Below are 14,966 nucleotides of genomic sequence, written 5' to 3'. Positions count from 1 at the left end.
TTACTACAAGCCCATCCTGTAGTCCAATGAACGTTCGACAATTTATTAATATCAGATGGGTCGTTCATCGGGTGGATGGGCTCCTCAGATTCTACATCAAGGTAGTGCGGTCGAACGTGGCGTTCCTTGACAATCTGAATTTTTGTTAGTTCTTGTCTATTGATTATGTACCTGCTTAGATCAGCTTGAACATTTCCAATTTGCTCTGGTAGTATCAAATGATTAATTACCAGAGACTTATAAGCAGATGAAAAGAGAGCGCAATCAGGATGGCAATTATTGCCATTTTTCCAACGGACAATGGAAAAGAAATGTTCTAAGCAATCCTGAGACAGGTTCCTTGTTCTGAGAAATTTGAATCCATGTATCTCGTGCAAGTCTTTCCAAAGTAATTTTTGGGCTGCGATATAGAGCAACCATCCTTCGATAAAGTATGGTAATCGAGAGTGCTTTACGAGTGGTTTAAATTCATTTTCCTTCGAATAAAATAACTTAAGTTTGGAAAAACCGTTAGTATTATAAACTTGAAACTTACAGCAGTGGCGTCAAAACATTGTTTACTTATATATTTCATCGTTTTCAATCGCTCTACCATGGCATCCATCATGGCCCAATGAGCGGACTGCTCTTGTAGTGTACGTTTCATAGCCTAATTGAGATTAGTCATTTACTTTTTTTGATTTTTGATTAGGTTCACTATTGAACACTGTACCTTTGTAGTATTGAAATTTGTGGAGTTAGCAGCATCAAAAAGTTCATCGAAGTCTTCGCAATACGTGGCCGTAAATATTGCTTCCTTTGGAAGTTTGTTGGTACGCACATAGGCGCGAAGGCCAACGGCAACGGCTGAGTGTCTGTGCAGCTAATCTAACATTCATCTCGGCAAACTGCGACAACTTTATATGATCATAAGTTAATGCAGGGACGGTTCGAGGCGTATGCTTTACGTCTTCCCAATATAGATCAACAATATGTTGAAAGCTGCAAACACCACCGTCGTATATAGCATTATGCTTCAAGAGATCGTTTCTTGTAGATTTATATAAATGGGGAGAATCAGGCATACAGTATATTCGGTGCAATTCCGATTCGATTTCCACTTCAAAGTATGGTTTCTCAATAGAAATATTGTACTCTTTAGTGAATAAGGCACGATTCACAGAGTTTTGATCGCACACAAGTAGCTTAGGCGTAAAACCAGAATCAAAAACAAGTCGAACAGCTTCGTCAACGATACTTTTCAACTCTTGGCTCTTAAGATCCTTGCAGAAAAAATATCCAATGGACTGCTTGAACCCAGACCTAATAGATTTGTTCATTATAACTAACGCTGATTTCGCTCTCACATTCGCATTGACTTCGGATTTCCCGGGAAGTTTTGTTTGAAAACCTTTGAAATAGTCAGGCTTTGCGTTACCGAAGTAACTAATTTTCTCAATAATAGCCATTTCGTCGAAAAAAATAGTTACTAATTTTTCTTCGGCAGGCAAGGCATTAGCTTTGATTCGCAACAAATTGAAAATATTCATCGAGAATCCTTCATTTACATCGATTCTTCCCAGCCATTTTCTTATTGTGCTTATCGAAGGCAGAGCAAAAAACTGTCTGATTTGTTTATAGGCTTTAGCAGAGCAATAGTGAAGTACCAATGCTAGATGCTTCATGGAGTCTGAATATCTCCCTCCACGACATTTCCGTAGTTTATTTTTTTGAAGTTCCAAAAGCAAAGGGTCTTCAAGTCGACTCTTCATTTTACAGTTTGCTGTAAATTGCTGTTTCAAATTGGTCAGCTCAGCTCGAGACGCCTGATGAGGACTTGTTTTTTTGAAATTGTCTGTGATTTAGTTCGCAAATCCTTTTTAAGTTTAACTTCCTGTGTTTGCAGTTCTAGCATTCTTTCAGCAATCGCAATGCAACGAGTTGGATCATGGAGGTAATCATGGTCATGATCAACACCGGGGTTGACTCGCTTCATCAGCGGGTCGTTGGGAACGTGTAAATTCGTGAAAATTCCTGAAGCGACATCCACTTCTCCAGCGACATCTAGTTCATGCAAGCTTTTTTGATCATTCTCCAAATCATGATCTGTAGAATTTCTATTCCAGTCTACAAAATCCACGAAAAAGGGATTGCCAGCTGTGTTACAAGGGGAAAATTTATTTTCGCTATCTGTCCGAATGCTGGGGACTGCCCATTTGCAAAGGCTGCAATATTTTGTGTTGACTTATTCGAAACATTAGTTAAGACAACATCGTCTTACCCTTGACTTTTGTGATTTCTATTTATGAAGTCACTTTCTTCAAAGTGATCCTCACAAATAAAAGAGTTATCAGGGATGTTTCCGTCGCCACAGAATCTTTTCCATAACCTAGCGTTCCTGGAATCAAGTACGAGGGAAATCTCGAAGCAAAGAAAGTTAAAACAACTACTTATTACCTATGCTTTGCATTCATGATGAAAAACGATTTATTCAGCTGTTCCGAACTGTTGTAACAGCTTGGTACCCTGCAACGTTTAAAACCCATGCTGACCGATATCTACAAAATCAAATTTATGACAAGGAATCTTTGAATGATAATTTTAAATTCAAAGTGTTCTTTATATTTATGTACGCGTGCAATCGTAAACCAGCACACACACTAGCATGCTTCAGTTCCACTTTTAGTCGAAAGGTTGCGTTGCTGAAACTGTCGCTCAATTTCAGGCAGAGTTCCCAGTCTTCTTGATATGATGTTTTTGCTTTTAGTTGGTCTATAGGGACGTTGCGATACTGTTAAACATCGATACTTAGGATCGATACCTGCATCGAGAGCAAGTACTGATCTTCCGATAGTATCGAAGCCAACGTATCGATACCTAAATGTATCGATGTATACCTATAAATTTACCTATAAATTTACTGAATCTAGAAACACCAGCTTCTGCAGAAACTTAATCGAAAGTCGATTACGCTTTTCCTTAATAATTGATCCTGTTTTCGAAAAGAGCCGCTTGCATGGGTCTGTTTGTTTAACTTTCAGATCTGCATGACCGTAGAAAAGGATCGTTCCCGTAGGTTAAATCTACAGAAATTTCTGTTAAATTGGCATTGCCGATGAGATGGCATGCATGCATTCGATGCATCAAAATGGCACAGGAAACAGCAAGTTTTCTGCTTCGTTCGTTCTTCTTTACAGGGTTGTTTTGAGTCTTTTCGATACTGAGAGGTGTGTATCGATATTGATGAAGTATCGCTGGTAAAACATCGGTACCAAATATCCGAGTATCGGACGTAGAAGGATCGATTCTCTATTAGTATCGGAGGTATCGCAACGTCCCTATTGGTCTAACGCTTGCAGTTTTTTCCCTCTCTTAGTTTTTGGTTTGCGATACAATTTTACGATTATCGGGACACTCTCACTCACAAGGTGAACAACAGAATACAAAATGCTCGAATAACAGTTAAAATAGCACTTCTGAGGTTCTCATGTTCATTTTTCTATATTCTAGCTTTATCAGGAGCATTTTTACTTCAAAAAAAGAATGTCTATGAATAACATGATTTTGTCGCTTTTTTCGCCTAACTGCCTGATACCGCCTTTTGGCGGGCTTCATATTTCGACAAATAAACAAACTATATGTGAGCTATTTGCATGGGGATTTTTTTTAAATGATTCTGACCATAAGCTTTGCGTTTTAGAGTTTTTTTAACAGAATCAAAAATTTGGGCACTAGAGGGTTAATTCTGAATATATATTCATATTGGGTGGCATTCGGTCATTTTCAGCAAATTTCGTGGCACCAAGCTGACACCGGAAATACTCATATTGGGAGGTATTTAGTTATTTTGGTTGTTTTCCAGAAACTAAAAGTGGTCGTCTTTAAATTCAAATTGGTGTCCAGGGTCAATGTTTGGTTTCTATACATCATCTCGATTATGGAAATATTTGGTCATTTTCGACTGTTTCACTTATCGTGATACTCATATTGGATGGTATTTGGTTATTTTAGGCTGTTTATCACAAACCGAAAGTCGCCATCTTGGATTTCAAAATGGTATTTAAGATAATTTCTGGCCTCTGAGCGTCATTCTGGTTGACCCATATTGGGTGTTATTCGATCATTTTCCGCTGTTTCCCAGGAACCGGAAGTCGCCAACCTGAGGTCCAAAATTAGGTCTGTGGTCGATTTCAGCTGCTGTGTATCATTCTAGATCAGGAGATACTCATGTTAGACGGAAATCGGCCATTTTTGGCTGTTTCCCAGAAACCACAAGTTGCCATCCTACAATTCATAATGGTCTCTGAAGTCGATTTGTGGCTCCAGTGCATCATTACGATTTCGGAAATATCCATATTGGGTGGTATATGGTCGTTTGCCGCTGTTTTTCCGAAACCGGAAGTCGCCATCTTAGAATTCAAAATGGTATCTGTGGTCGATTTTAGCTCCTGTGTAGCTCCTGGCACAGGAAACAGCAAGTTTTCTGCTTCGTTCGTTCTTCTTTACAGGGTTGTTTTGAGTCTTTTCGATACTGAGAGGTGTGTATCGATATTGATGAAGTATCGCTGGTAAAACATCGCACGCTCATTATTTGTTACTCTAAAGTGAGTTAGATATGACCCATTTTTGAAAAAAGTGGAGGTACCCTAATTTGAGTACTTTTACGGTTACTCACTTCTGAGTAAGGGCGTCATACGTCAAAAACTGATTAGAATCTACTCTGTTTATGCAAACCAGGAATTAACGAAAATGAGTACAAGTTACCCAGTTTGCCTAAATTTGGAAATTTGATGATTTCTGGTTTTTGTAAATCTGACTCAATAAATAAAATAAATTCAGAACAATCAAAATCATAGATTTATTTTTCATCGAAACATTATAAAAGTTTAAAATCATTCACGTGTCTTTATATAATGCGGCAACCAACCGGTTCACAGTTGCCCGTGAACTGTGGCTCATGTTATTGTACAGGACGCACACCAGAAAATCCGTCATCATCCGTCACCAAACACTGCGAAGGATTTAAATTGTATCGATTGCATGTATTGGGCACTGTACACCGATACAAATGTTTCCGTTCATTATCACGAATAAAAGCCCGACCTAAAACGGCATCGCAGGACACACAACATGCGGTTGTTCATTTTGAAGAGATGTTTTTTATGTTTTCGAATCCTCTGCAATAATGATGTTGGGCTGAAATTGTTATGGAATATTGTTACATGTTGTTTGTAATGTAATTGATTAGGAAATTATTGATTTGATGAAAGATCAAATACTTACTGCTAGCAAACGAATAAAAAGCGACACCAATTGTTCTTCGGAAACAGATAATATCGCTGTTGAAAACTTTTGACATATACATATACTCAGGGGTGAGTAAACATCATGGATAATAACTCAAAACTGAGTAAACATGGTAATTATGAAAATTTGGGTAAATGTTACTCAATTATCCAGTACCCGATAACTCACTTTTTGACATTTTGCATAAGAATACCAAACTGAGTAGATCCTAATCAAATTAGAGTTAAAATAAAGCAGCGTGCGATACCAAATATCCGAGTATCGGACGTAGAAGGATCGATTCTGTATTAGTATCGGAGGTATCGCAACGTCCCTATTGGTCTAACGCTTGCAGTTTTTTCCCTCTCTTAGTTTTTGGTTTGCGATACAATTTTACGATTATCGGGACACTCTCACTCACAAGGTGATTCAAACCAAAAATTTTCGTTCCACGGCTCGATCGGATCGGGAGACGATAATGAATTACCTATTTAACCCGATGAGAGAATCGAGAAAGCGTATGAACAAGCGACGATAAACTCGCATACAGTTAACAGGCTATAAAGTTCACGAAGTATTCTTTCGGCAGTTCATTTGTCACACAATTTCTCTTCTCGAGAGACGAAACAAAACATCGCGTATTATGCGTGATCAGAATCCAATAGAATTCTCTCATGATAATTCTCTGATACGATTTTAACCATCCTTGCCCATAAGACCCTATTAATGTTTTTTTGCAAACGGACTATTAATTTGCCTGTTATGTTTAAAAATGTGAAATCCAGCTATGGAAAGAAACATATTCCGAAGACTACATAAACTCACTCACTTTTCTCAGAGATGTTTGAACCGATTTCCACAAAATTAGTGTCAAATGAAAGGTCTAGCTGCCTCATAACACACTATTGAATTCAGACTGTAATCGGACTGTAACTTCGTCTGTAATGTATCGAAATGTGAAAATCACGAAACTTCATTATCCTAGAAACTACACAACCGATTTGAACAACATTGGTATCAGAACAGGCTAGTTAAGAGTTAACTGATGAATTATGATTGAACACGTGGTTTCAAAGTTTGGCTGCTCTATACGTTCCATTTTCATTTGATTATAATCGAACTTAAGCAACCGTTATGAATTAAATTGTCAAAACAACGAAAGTCTATTATCTCAAGTACTACACGACTTATTTGAACCTAAGTAGTATCATACAAACGAGTCATCTCTCAAACTTACAAATAACAAACTTCATAACAATTTGATATGTGGTTCAAAAGTTTTGGAAAGAAAAGAAATTCAAAGACTATTCAAATCTATACCTGCTTTGATCAATATATATATATATATATATATATATATATATATATATATATATATATATATATATATATATATATATATATATATATATATATATATATATATATATATATATATATATATATATATATATATATATATATATATATATATATATATATATATATATATATATATATGACCTCAACATGATTTAAATGTGGTATCGTACTATTTGAACGTTCCCGGTATCGCTCGTGATTGAATTATTCGAAATTAAGAGTCATTTCTTGCATTTCGCTATTTCTTAAGCACTAACATTACGTCAAATTTCATATTTTACACTTCAATTACAACATCAATATTTTGGAACCCAAAGAGTGAATGTACCTTTATTGGATTTAGGCGTTCACGTAAATCTGTTTTTACAAATAATAAGTTAGAATGAGAAAGGCTGAGTCTGACTGCTAGGTGGATTAATTTAGGTTTTTTTTATAATAACGGTCTGTGGGAGCACCGTGTATAGCAATCACTGCAAAAACTAAAGGTACAAAAGTGCTCAAAGAGGCCGAATGTCGTATATCACTCGACTTAGTTCGACGAGATGAGCATTTTCTGTATGTGTGTGTGTGTGTGTGTGTATGTGTGTGTGTGTTTGTGTGTGTGTGTGTATGTGTGTGTAACGCTCTCCCCATCTCACTCGATTTTCTCAGAGATGACTGAACCGATTTCAATGAAACTAATTTCAAATGAAAGGTCTAGTTGCCCCATAAGACCCCATTGAATGTCATTGTAATCGGATTTCTAGTTTAGAGGTTATGTATCAAAATGTAAAAATCACGAAACTTCAATATCTCAGAAACTACACAACCGATTTGAACAAAATTATTTCAAATGAACGGGCTACCTGAAAAGCCTCAATTTTTGAATTTTATGAAGATTGAACTTGTGGTTCAGAAGTTATAGAAAGAAACGTGTTCTGGAGACTATTTAATCTCACTCATGATTCTCAGAGATGGCTGGACCGATTTTCAAAAAATCAGTGTCATATGGAAGGTCTAGTTGCCCCAAAAGATCCTATCGATTTTTTTTTGCAAACAGATTATTACTTTGCCTGTTATTTAAAAAAATGTAAAATCCAGCTATGAAAAGAAACATATCCCGAAGACTACATAAACTCACTCACTTTTCTCAGAGATGGTTGAACCGATTTCCACAAAATAAGTGTCAAATGAAAGGTCTAGCTACATCATAACACACTATTGAATTCAGACAGTAATCAGACTGTAACTTCGTCTGTAATGTATCGAAATGTGAAAATCACGAAACTTCATTAACTTAGAAACTACAAACGATTTGAACAATATTGATATCAGATGAACGGGCTAGTTAAGGGTTAACTGATGAATTATGATTGAACACGTGGTTTCAAAGTTTGGCTGCTCTAAACGTTCCATTTTCATTTGATTATAATCGAACTACCGTTATGTATTCAATTGCTAAAACAACGAAAGTCTATTATCTCAAGTATAAAACGACTTATTTGAACATAACTAGTATCATACATCAAACTTCATGACAATTTGATATGTAGTGCAAAAGTTTTGGAAAGAAAAAAAATTCAAAGACTATTCAAAACTATACCTGCTTTGATCAATATATATGGCCTCAACATGATTTAAATGTGGTATCGTACTTTTTGAACGTTCCTGGTGTCGCTCATGATTAAATTGTTAGAAATTAAGAATCATTTCTTTTATTTCGCTATTTCTTAAGCACTAACATTACGTCAAATTTCATATTTTACACTTCAATTACAACATCACTATTTTAGAACCCAAAGAGTGAATTCATTGGACTTAAGCATTCATGTAATATTTTTTTACTAATAATAAGTTTGAATGAGAGAGGCTGAGTCTGACCGCTAGGTGAATTAATTTAGGTTTTTGCCTTTCTCCTAGAAAGGTATAGCAATCACTTGCATAACCGAAAGTATAGAAGTGCTCCAAAGGGCCGAATGGCATATATCACTCGACTCAGCTTGAACTGAGCATTTTCTGTATATGGGTGTGTGTGTATGTGCAGATTTTTATTCTCACTCGATTTTCTCAGAGATGGCTGGACCGATTTCAATGAAATTAATTTCAAATGAAAGGTCTCGTCGACCCATAAGACCCTATTAAATTTTATTGTAATCGGATTTCTAGTTTAGAGGTTATGTATCAAAATGTAAAAATCATGAAACATCATTATCTCAAAAACTACATAACCGATTTGAACAAAATTGATTTCGAATGAACGCGCTACCTGAAAAACCCTTAACTTTTGCATTTTTTAAAGATTCAACTTGTGGTTCAATAGTTATGAAAATATACGTGTTCTGAAGACTGTTTAATCTCACTCATGTTTCTCAGAGATGGCTGAACCGATTTTCATAAAATCAGTGTCAAATGAAAGGTCTAGCTGCCCCATAAGACCTTATTGATTTGTTTTGCAATCGAACTATTACTTTGCCTGTTATGTTTAAAAATGAGAAATCCAGCTATGAAAAGGAACACATTCCGATAACTACTTGGACTCCCTCAATTTTCTCAGAGATGGCTGACCTGATTTTCACAAAATTCGTCTGTAAAGTACCAAATTGTGAAAATCACGAAACTTCATTATCTCAGAAACTACACAACCGATTTGATCAATATTATTACGTGGTTTCAAAGTTTGGCTGCCCTATACGTTCCCATTTCATTTGATTATAATCGAACTTAAGCCACCGTTATGTATTAAATTGTTAATAAAACATCGAAAGTCTATTATTTCAAAAATTACATGACTTATTTGAACATAACTAGTGTCATACGAACGAGTCATCTCTCAAACTTACAAATAACAAACTTCAAAACAATTTGATATGTGGCTCAAAAGTTATGGAAAGAAGAGAAATTCAAAGACTATTTAAAACTATACCTGCTGTGATTGATATATGTGGCCTCAACATAATTTAAATGTGGTTTTGTACTATTTGAACGCTCCAAATTCATTGATTCCTTGCGATGTGTTTTAAATCTGCAAATGCACGACGAATCGGCCATAGGATATGATCAAAGTCAAAAGACAAATCGTTTGAAATGATTGGTTTTATCGAAATGACAACATCCTCGACTTTTGGCTTCTGTACTGCCGGTCCCCGCAAGTCAGTCCCTTCTGTAATTTTGTCAATTTTGAGTTAGCATTGAATTTTGGCCTAGCTTTGAGTATATTTTCAGATGTACAGATAAAAAATAGTGGTTTGTTCAACAAAAGTGGAAATCAATACCAAGTCGAATTGTCCCATTATGCAAAGTAATCGCAAGTCAGTCCCAGAAGAAAAATAACCGAGAGTCAGTCCCGATTTACAAAAAAAAACATGCATAATACAACAGTAAAATGGATGGGGAGTTTAGATAAAAATGATTTGTGTAGTAACAACTATCAGTTATTGGGATTTTTTTTAATTTTAATTGGTGATGAATTTATGGAGAGCAATTTTCTGCTAATACGAATTCAAGTAATTTTTTTTTCTTGGTTCGCTTCTTCGTGGATTTCTCCGGAAAATCTTGAGTATCCAAAAAACTTCCATCAAAATCCAGAGAATCGTTCCAAAAAATCACCAAAGGTGATGCTCGAACCTCAAATGGATTTGGATCATCTTGACATTTGTTGTCGGACGAACCAACTGCAGTCCCGGCTTCAGTTTCTTTATCCGAGTCCTCACCGGATAAGCTTTCATCGGTTCTGTACATCATGAGATTTTCCAACGTCGACATTTTTTAAATGTTTCTCATGGACATACACTACATAACAGCGAAGGATTGACAGTTTTCCACGGCAACGAATAACAACATGTCAACACGCACTATAGTTTCAACATGACAATGTGACCGACTAGCGGTTACTTTCCTATTCGGTGTAGAATGTCACGGCAAGTCAGTCACACTCAAGGTTTTTATCATAAAATCAATGATTTCAGTGGTTTTTACAACGTAATTAGTGCAGGCTAGTATGCAAACTATATTTTAGCATGAATATTGTCAAAATAATTCATCTTAAATAAGTGATAACTGAGCGTGAATAAAATATCTTTCGAAGCTGTTTTCTCGATTCCACATTTTTACAGATGACTTGCAGTTACCGGCGGTGTACATCGCCCTAATTCTGAATATATTCATATTGGGTGGTATTCGGTCATTTTAAGCAAATTTTCTGGTACCAATCTGACATCGGAAATACTCATATTGGGAGGTATTTAGTTATTTTGGTTGTTTTCCAGAAACAAACAGTGGTCGTCTTTAAATGCAAAATGGTGTCAAGGGTCAATGTTTGGTTTCTATGCATCATCTCGATTACTGTCGACTGTTTCCTGTATGTTGCCATTTAGCGATTCAAAGTGGTGCCTGAGGTCAATTGTTAGCTCATTGCATCATTCTGGTTCCAGATATACTCATATTGGATGGTATTTGGTTATTTTAGGCATTTTTCACAAACCGGAAGTCGCCATCTTGGATTTCAAAATGGTATTTAAGATAATTTCTGGCCTCTGAGCGTCATTCTTGTTGATTCATATTGGGTGTTATTCGATCATTTTCCGCTGTTTCCCAGGAACCGGAAGTTGCCAACCTAAAATCCAAAATGGGGTCTGTGGTCGATTTCAGCTGCTGTATATCATTCTAGATCCGGAGATACTCATGTTAGACGGAAATCGGCCATTTTTGGCTGTTTTATAGAAACCACAAGTAGCCATCCTACAATTCATAATGGTGTCTGAAGTCGATTTGTGGCTCCAGTGCATCATTACGATTCCGAAAATACCCATATTGGGTGGTATTTGGTCGTATACCGCTGTTTTTCCGAAACCGGAAGTCGCCATCTTGGAATTCATAATGGTATCTGTGGTCGAATTTAGCTGTTGTGTATCTTTCTTTATCCGGATATTATTATACTGGGTGGAAATCGTCCATTTTTGGCTGTTTTCCAGAAACCGGAAGTTGCCATCTTACAATTCAAAATGTTGCCTGAGGTCGATTATGGAACATATTTGTTACCACTTAAAACATTACCTGCCAAATAAGGTTCCATTTAGTTGATTAGTTCGCGAGATGTGCAGAAATTTGTGCAGAAACATGTGCTTCCAGAAGAGGGAGGGGCGTCGAACCATTATGGACATATTTATTACCCTTTAAAACATCCACATGCCAAATTCGGTTTCATTTACTTGGATGTTCTTAAGTTGTGCAGAAATGTATGTTTCATTTGTATTGGACCCCTCCTTTCCAGAAGAGGGAGGAGTCTCAAACTATCATAGGAACCTTTATCAATACATTTTTATGTGAATAGATTACAACATCAATATTTTAGAGTGAATATACAATGGATTGAAGCGTTCATGTAAATTTATTTTTACAAATAAAAGTTTGAATGAGAAAGGCTGGGTCTGACCGCTAGGTGGAATAATTTAGGTTTTTTTTAGGATATTTTTTCTGATTGAGCTTTGCCAGGGATATCGGTGAAACGTTGATTGCAGCTAGGCCTTTGTTGAATAACTCAAGCACAGAAACTCTGGAGTATTCATTTTGAATGCTTTCTTGAGAATATCATGATACGATTGTTGTAGTAAATGGTATCTCCGCCAATTCGTATACAGATGGAGATGGTTGCAACTCCGGCGGTAGAATATTTCTTCCACATCCTGATGTTGATGGTTCCATGAATGAATTGTGTGGATGCTCTTCGAGATCAAATTCATATTTCACTTTGATACAATATAATCTACACGAATTACAAATTAATAAAGACTTTTTAAAATGAGATTGACTGTTCAATATTTTTAATTTTGCAATAACGTTTTCGTTTAATTTGCGTTAGCTTGATGAGCACCGACGATCAGGAAAGGGTTTACAGCACTTCGGCTTGGTGTATTTTATTTTCACTTTAATCATCTCAACAAAATGCAAACTGTTACTAACACTTCTGGAGAAGTGCAATCGTATTTATATACGACTAGCTGACCCGGCAAACTTCGTCCCGCCTATTTTAGTGTTTAATTTAGTAATTTTAAACATTTCAAATTTATTGATTCCTTGCGATTGGATTATATCGTTTAAAAATAATTGGTTTTATCGGAATGGCAAATCCTCAACTTTTGGCTTTTGTACATGACCTCTATTCCGGATATATATTAAGTGCATTTCAGTTATTTTCGTTGTTTTACAGAAACTGAAAGTGGTCATCTTCTAATTCAAAATGGCGTCCAGGGTCAATGCTTGGCTTCTTTACATCATTTCGAATACGGACTTATCCATATGTAATAGCATTCGGTTATTTTCGGCTGTTTTCCAGAAGTTGCCATTTTTCAATTCAAACTGTTGTCTAAGGTCAATTTATTGCTCCTTGCATCATTCTGGATCCGGTGATCCGGAACCGTAAGTCGCCATCTTGGATTTAAAAATGGCACTTGGTAACAATTTCTGGCCCCTGAGCGCCATTCTGGTTTAAGAAACACCCATATTGGGTGTCATTTGGTCATTTTCGGCTGTTTTCAGAAACCGGATGTCACCATCTTCGAATTCAAAATGGTGTCTGTGGTCGATGCTAGCTCCTGTGTATCATACTGGTTCTGAAGATACTCATTTTGTATGGAAATCGGCCATTTTCGGCTGTTTTTTAGAAACCAGAAGTTTCCATCTTACAATTCATAATGGTGTCTGAGGGCAATTTTCAGCTCCATTCTCGCTCCAGAGATACTCATATTGGGTGGTACTTTAGGCTGTTTCCAGACACCGGAAGTCGCCATCTTACAATTAAAAATATTGTCTAAGGTCGATTTGTGGCTTCAGTGCATCATAACAATCCCGGAAATACCCATATTGGGTGGAATTTGGGCATTTGCCGTTGTTTCTCAGAAACCGGAAGTCGCCTTCTTACAATTCAAACTGTTGTCTGAAGTTGATAGGTCGATTTGTGGCATCAGTGCATCATAAAAACTCCGGAAATACGCATATTGAGGGGTATTTGGTCATTTGCTGCTGTTTTTCGGGAACCGGAAGTCGCCATCTTGGATTTCAAAATGGCATTTGGGAACAATTTCTGGCCTCCGTGCGTCAATCTGATTGAAGAAACGCTCATATTAAGTGGTATTTGATCATTTTCGGCTGTTTTCCAGACACCGGAAGTTACCATCTTACAATTCGAAATGTCTGAAGTCGATTTGTGGCTTCAGTGCATCATAACAATCCCGGAAATACCCATATGGCGTCGTACACAAATTACGTAACGCTAAAAACCTAGATTTCAGGCCCCCTCCCCCCTCTATGTAACGATAAGTAACGTAAGATATGACTCCCCCCCTCAAGTTACGTAGCGCTGGACAACCTGTCCCCCCCCCTCCAAATTTGCCATTTTGAGCAAACATCTCAGTTACGTAATGGGCTCAACTACCCCCCTCCCCCTTATGTAACAATAAGTAACGCAGACTTATCCCACCTCTCCCCCCCCCCCCTTCATGCGGTACGCAATTTGTGTACGACGCCTATTGGGTGGTATTTGGTCATTTGCCGCTGTTTTTCGGAAATCGGAAGTCGCCCTCTTGGATTCCAAAATGGCATTTGGGAACAATTTTTAGCCTCCGTGCGTCAATCTGATTAAAGAAACGCTCATATTGAGTAATATTTGATCATTTTCGGCTGTTTTCCAGACACCGGAAGTTACCATCTTACAATTCGAAATGTCTGAGGTCGATTTGAGGCTTCAGTGCATCATAACAATCCCGGGGTGGTATTTGGTAATTGCCGCTGTTTTTCAGAAACCGGAAGTCGCCATCTTGGATTTCAGAATGGCATTAGGAGACAATTGTGGCCTCTGAGCGTCAATCTAGTTGAAGAAACATTTATATTGGGTGATATTTGGTCATTTTCGGCTGTTTTCCAGTTACCGAAAGTTACCATCTTACAATTCAAATTGTTGTTTGAGGTCGATTTGTGGCTTAAGTGTATCATAACAATCCCAGAAATACTCATATTGGGTGGTATTTGCTCCTTTGCAGCTGTTTTTCAGAAACCGGAAGTCGCCATCTTAGATTTCAAAATGGCATTTGTAAACAATTTCTGGCCTCTGAGCGTCAATCTGGTTAAAGAAACACTCATATTGGGTTGTATGTGGTCATTTTCGGCTGTTTTCCAGACACCGGAAGTCACCATCTTACAATTCGAAATGTTGTCTGAAGTCGATTTGTGGCTTCAGTGCATCATAACTATTCCGGAAATACCCATGTTGGGTGGTATTTGGTCATTTGCCGCTATTTTTCAGAAACGGAAAGGCGCCATCTTGGATTTCGAAATGGTATTTGGAGAAATGCCAGAAGAAGGAAGGG

At 37.0% G+C, this 14,966-nt stretch overlaps 1 protein-coding gene across 3 annotated transcripts in view; it reads right to left on the bottom strand.

The window, feature by feature from the left end:
• LOC129718123 (tachykinin-like peptides receptor 99D) overlaps positions 1-14,966 on the bottom strand; it is a 373,090-nt gene that overhangs the window by 231,808 nt on the left and 126,316 nt on the right. The gene's annotated exons all lie outside the window — the stretch shown is intronic.

This window comes from Wyeomyia smithii, chromosome 1 (genome assembly GCF_029784165.1).
Source record: "Wyeomyia smithii strain HCP4-BCI-WySm-NY-G18 chromosome 1, ASM2978416v1, whole genome shotgun sequence".
NCBI classification, from domain to species: Eukaryota; Metazoa; Arthropoda; class Insecta; order Diptera; family Culicidae; genus Wyeomyia; species Wyeomyia smithii.
The sequence above is the reverse complement of the archived record's forward strand: the minus strand, read 5'-3'. Positions and strand labels throughout refer to the sequence as shown.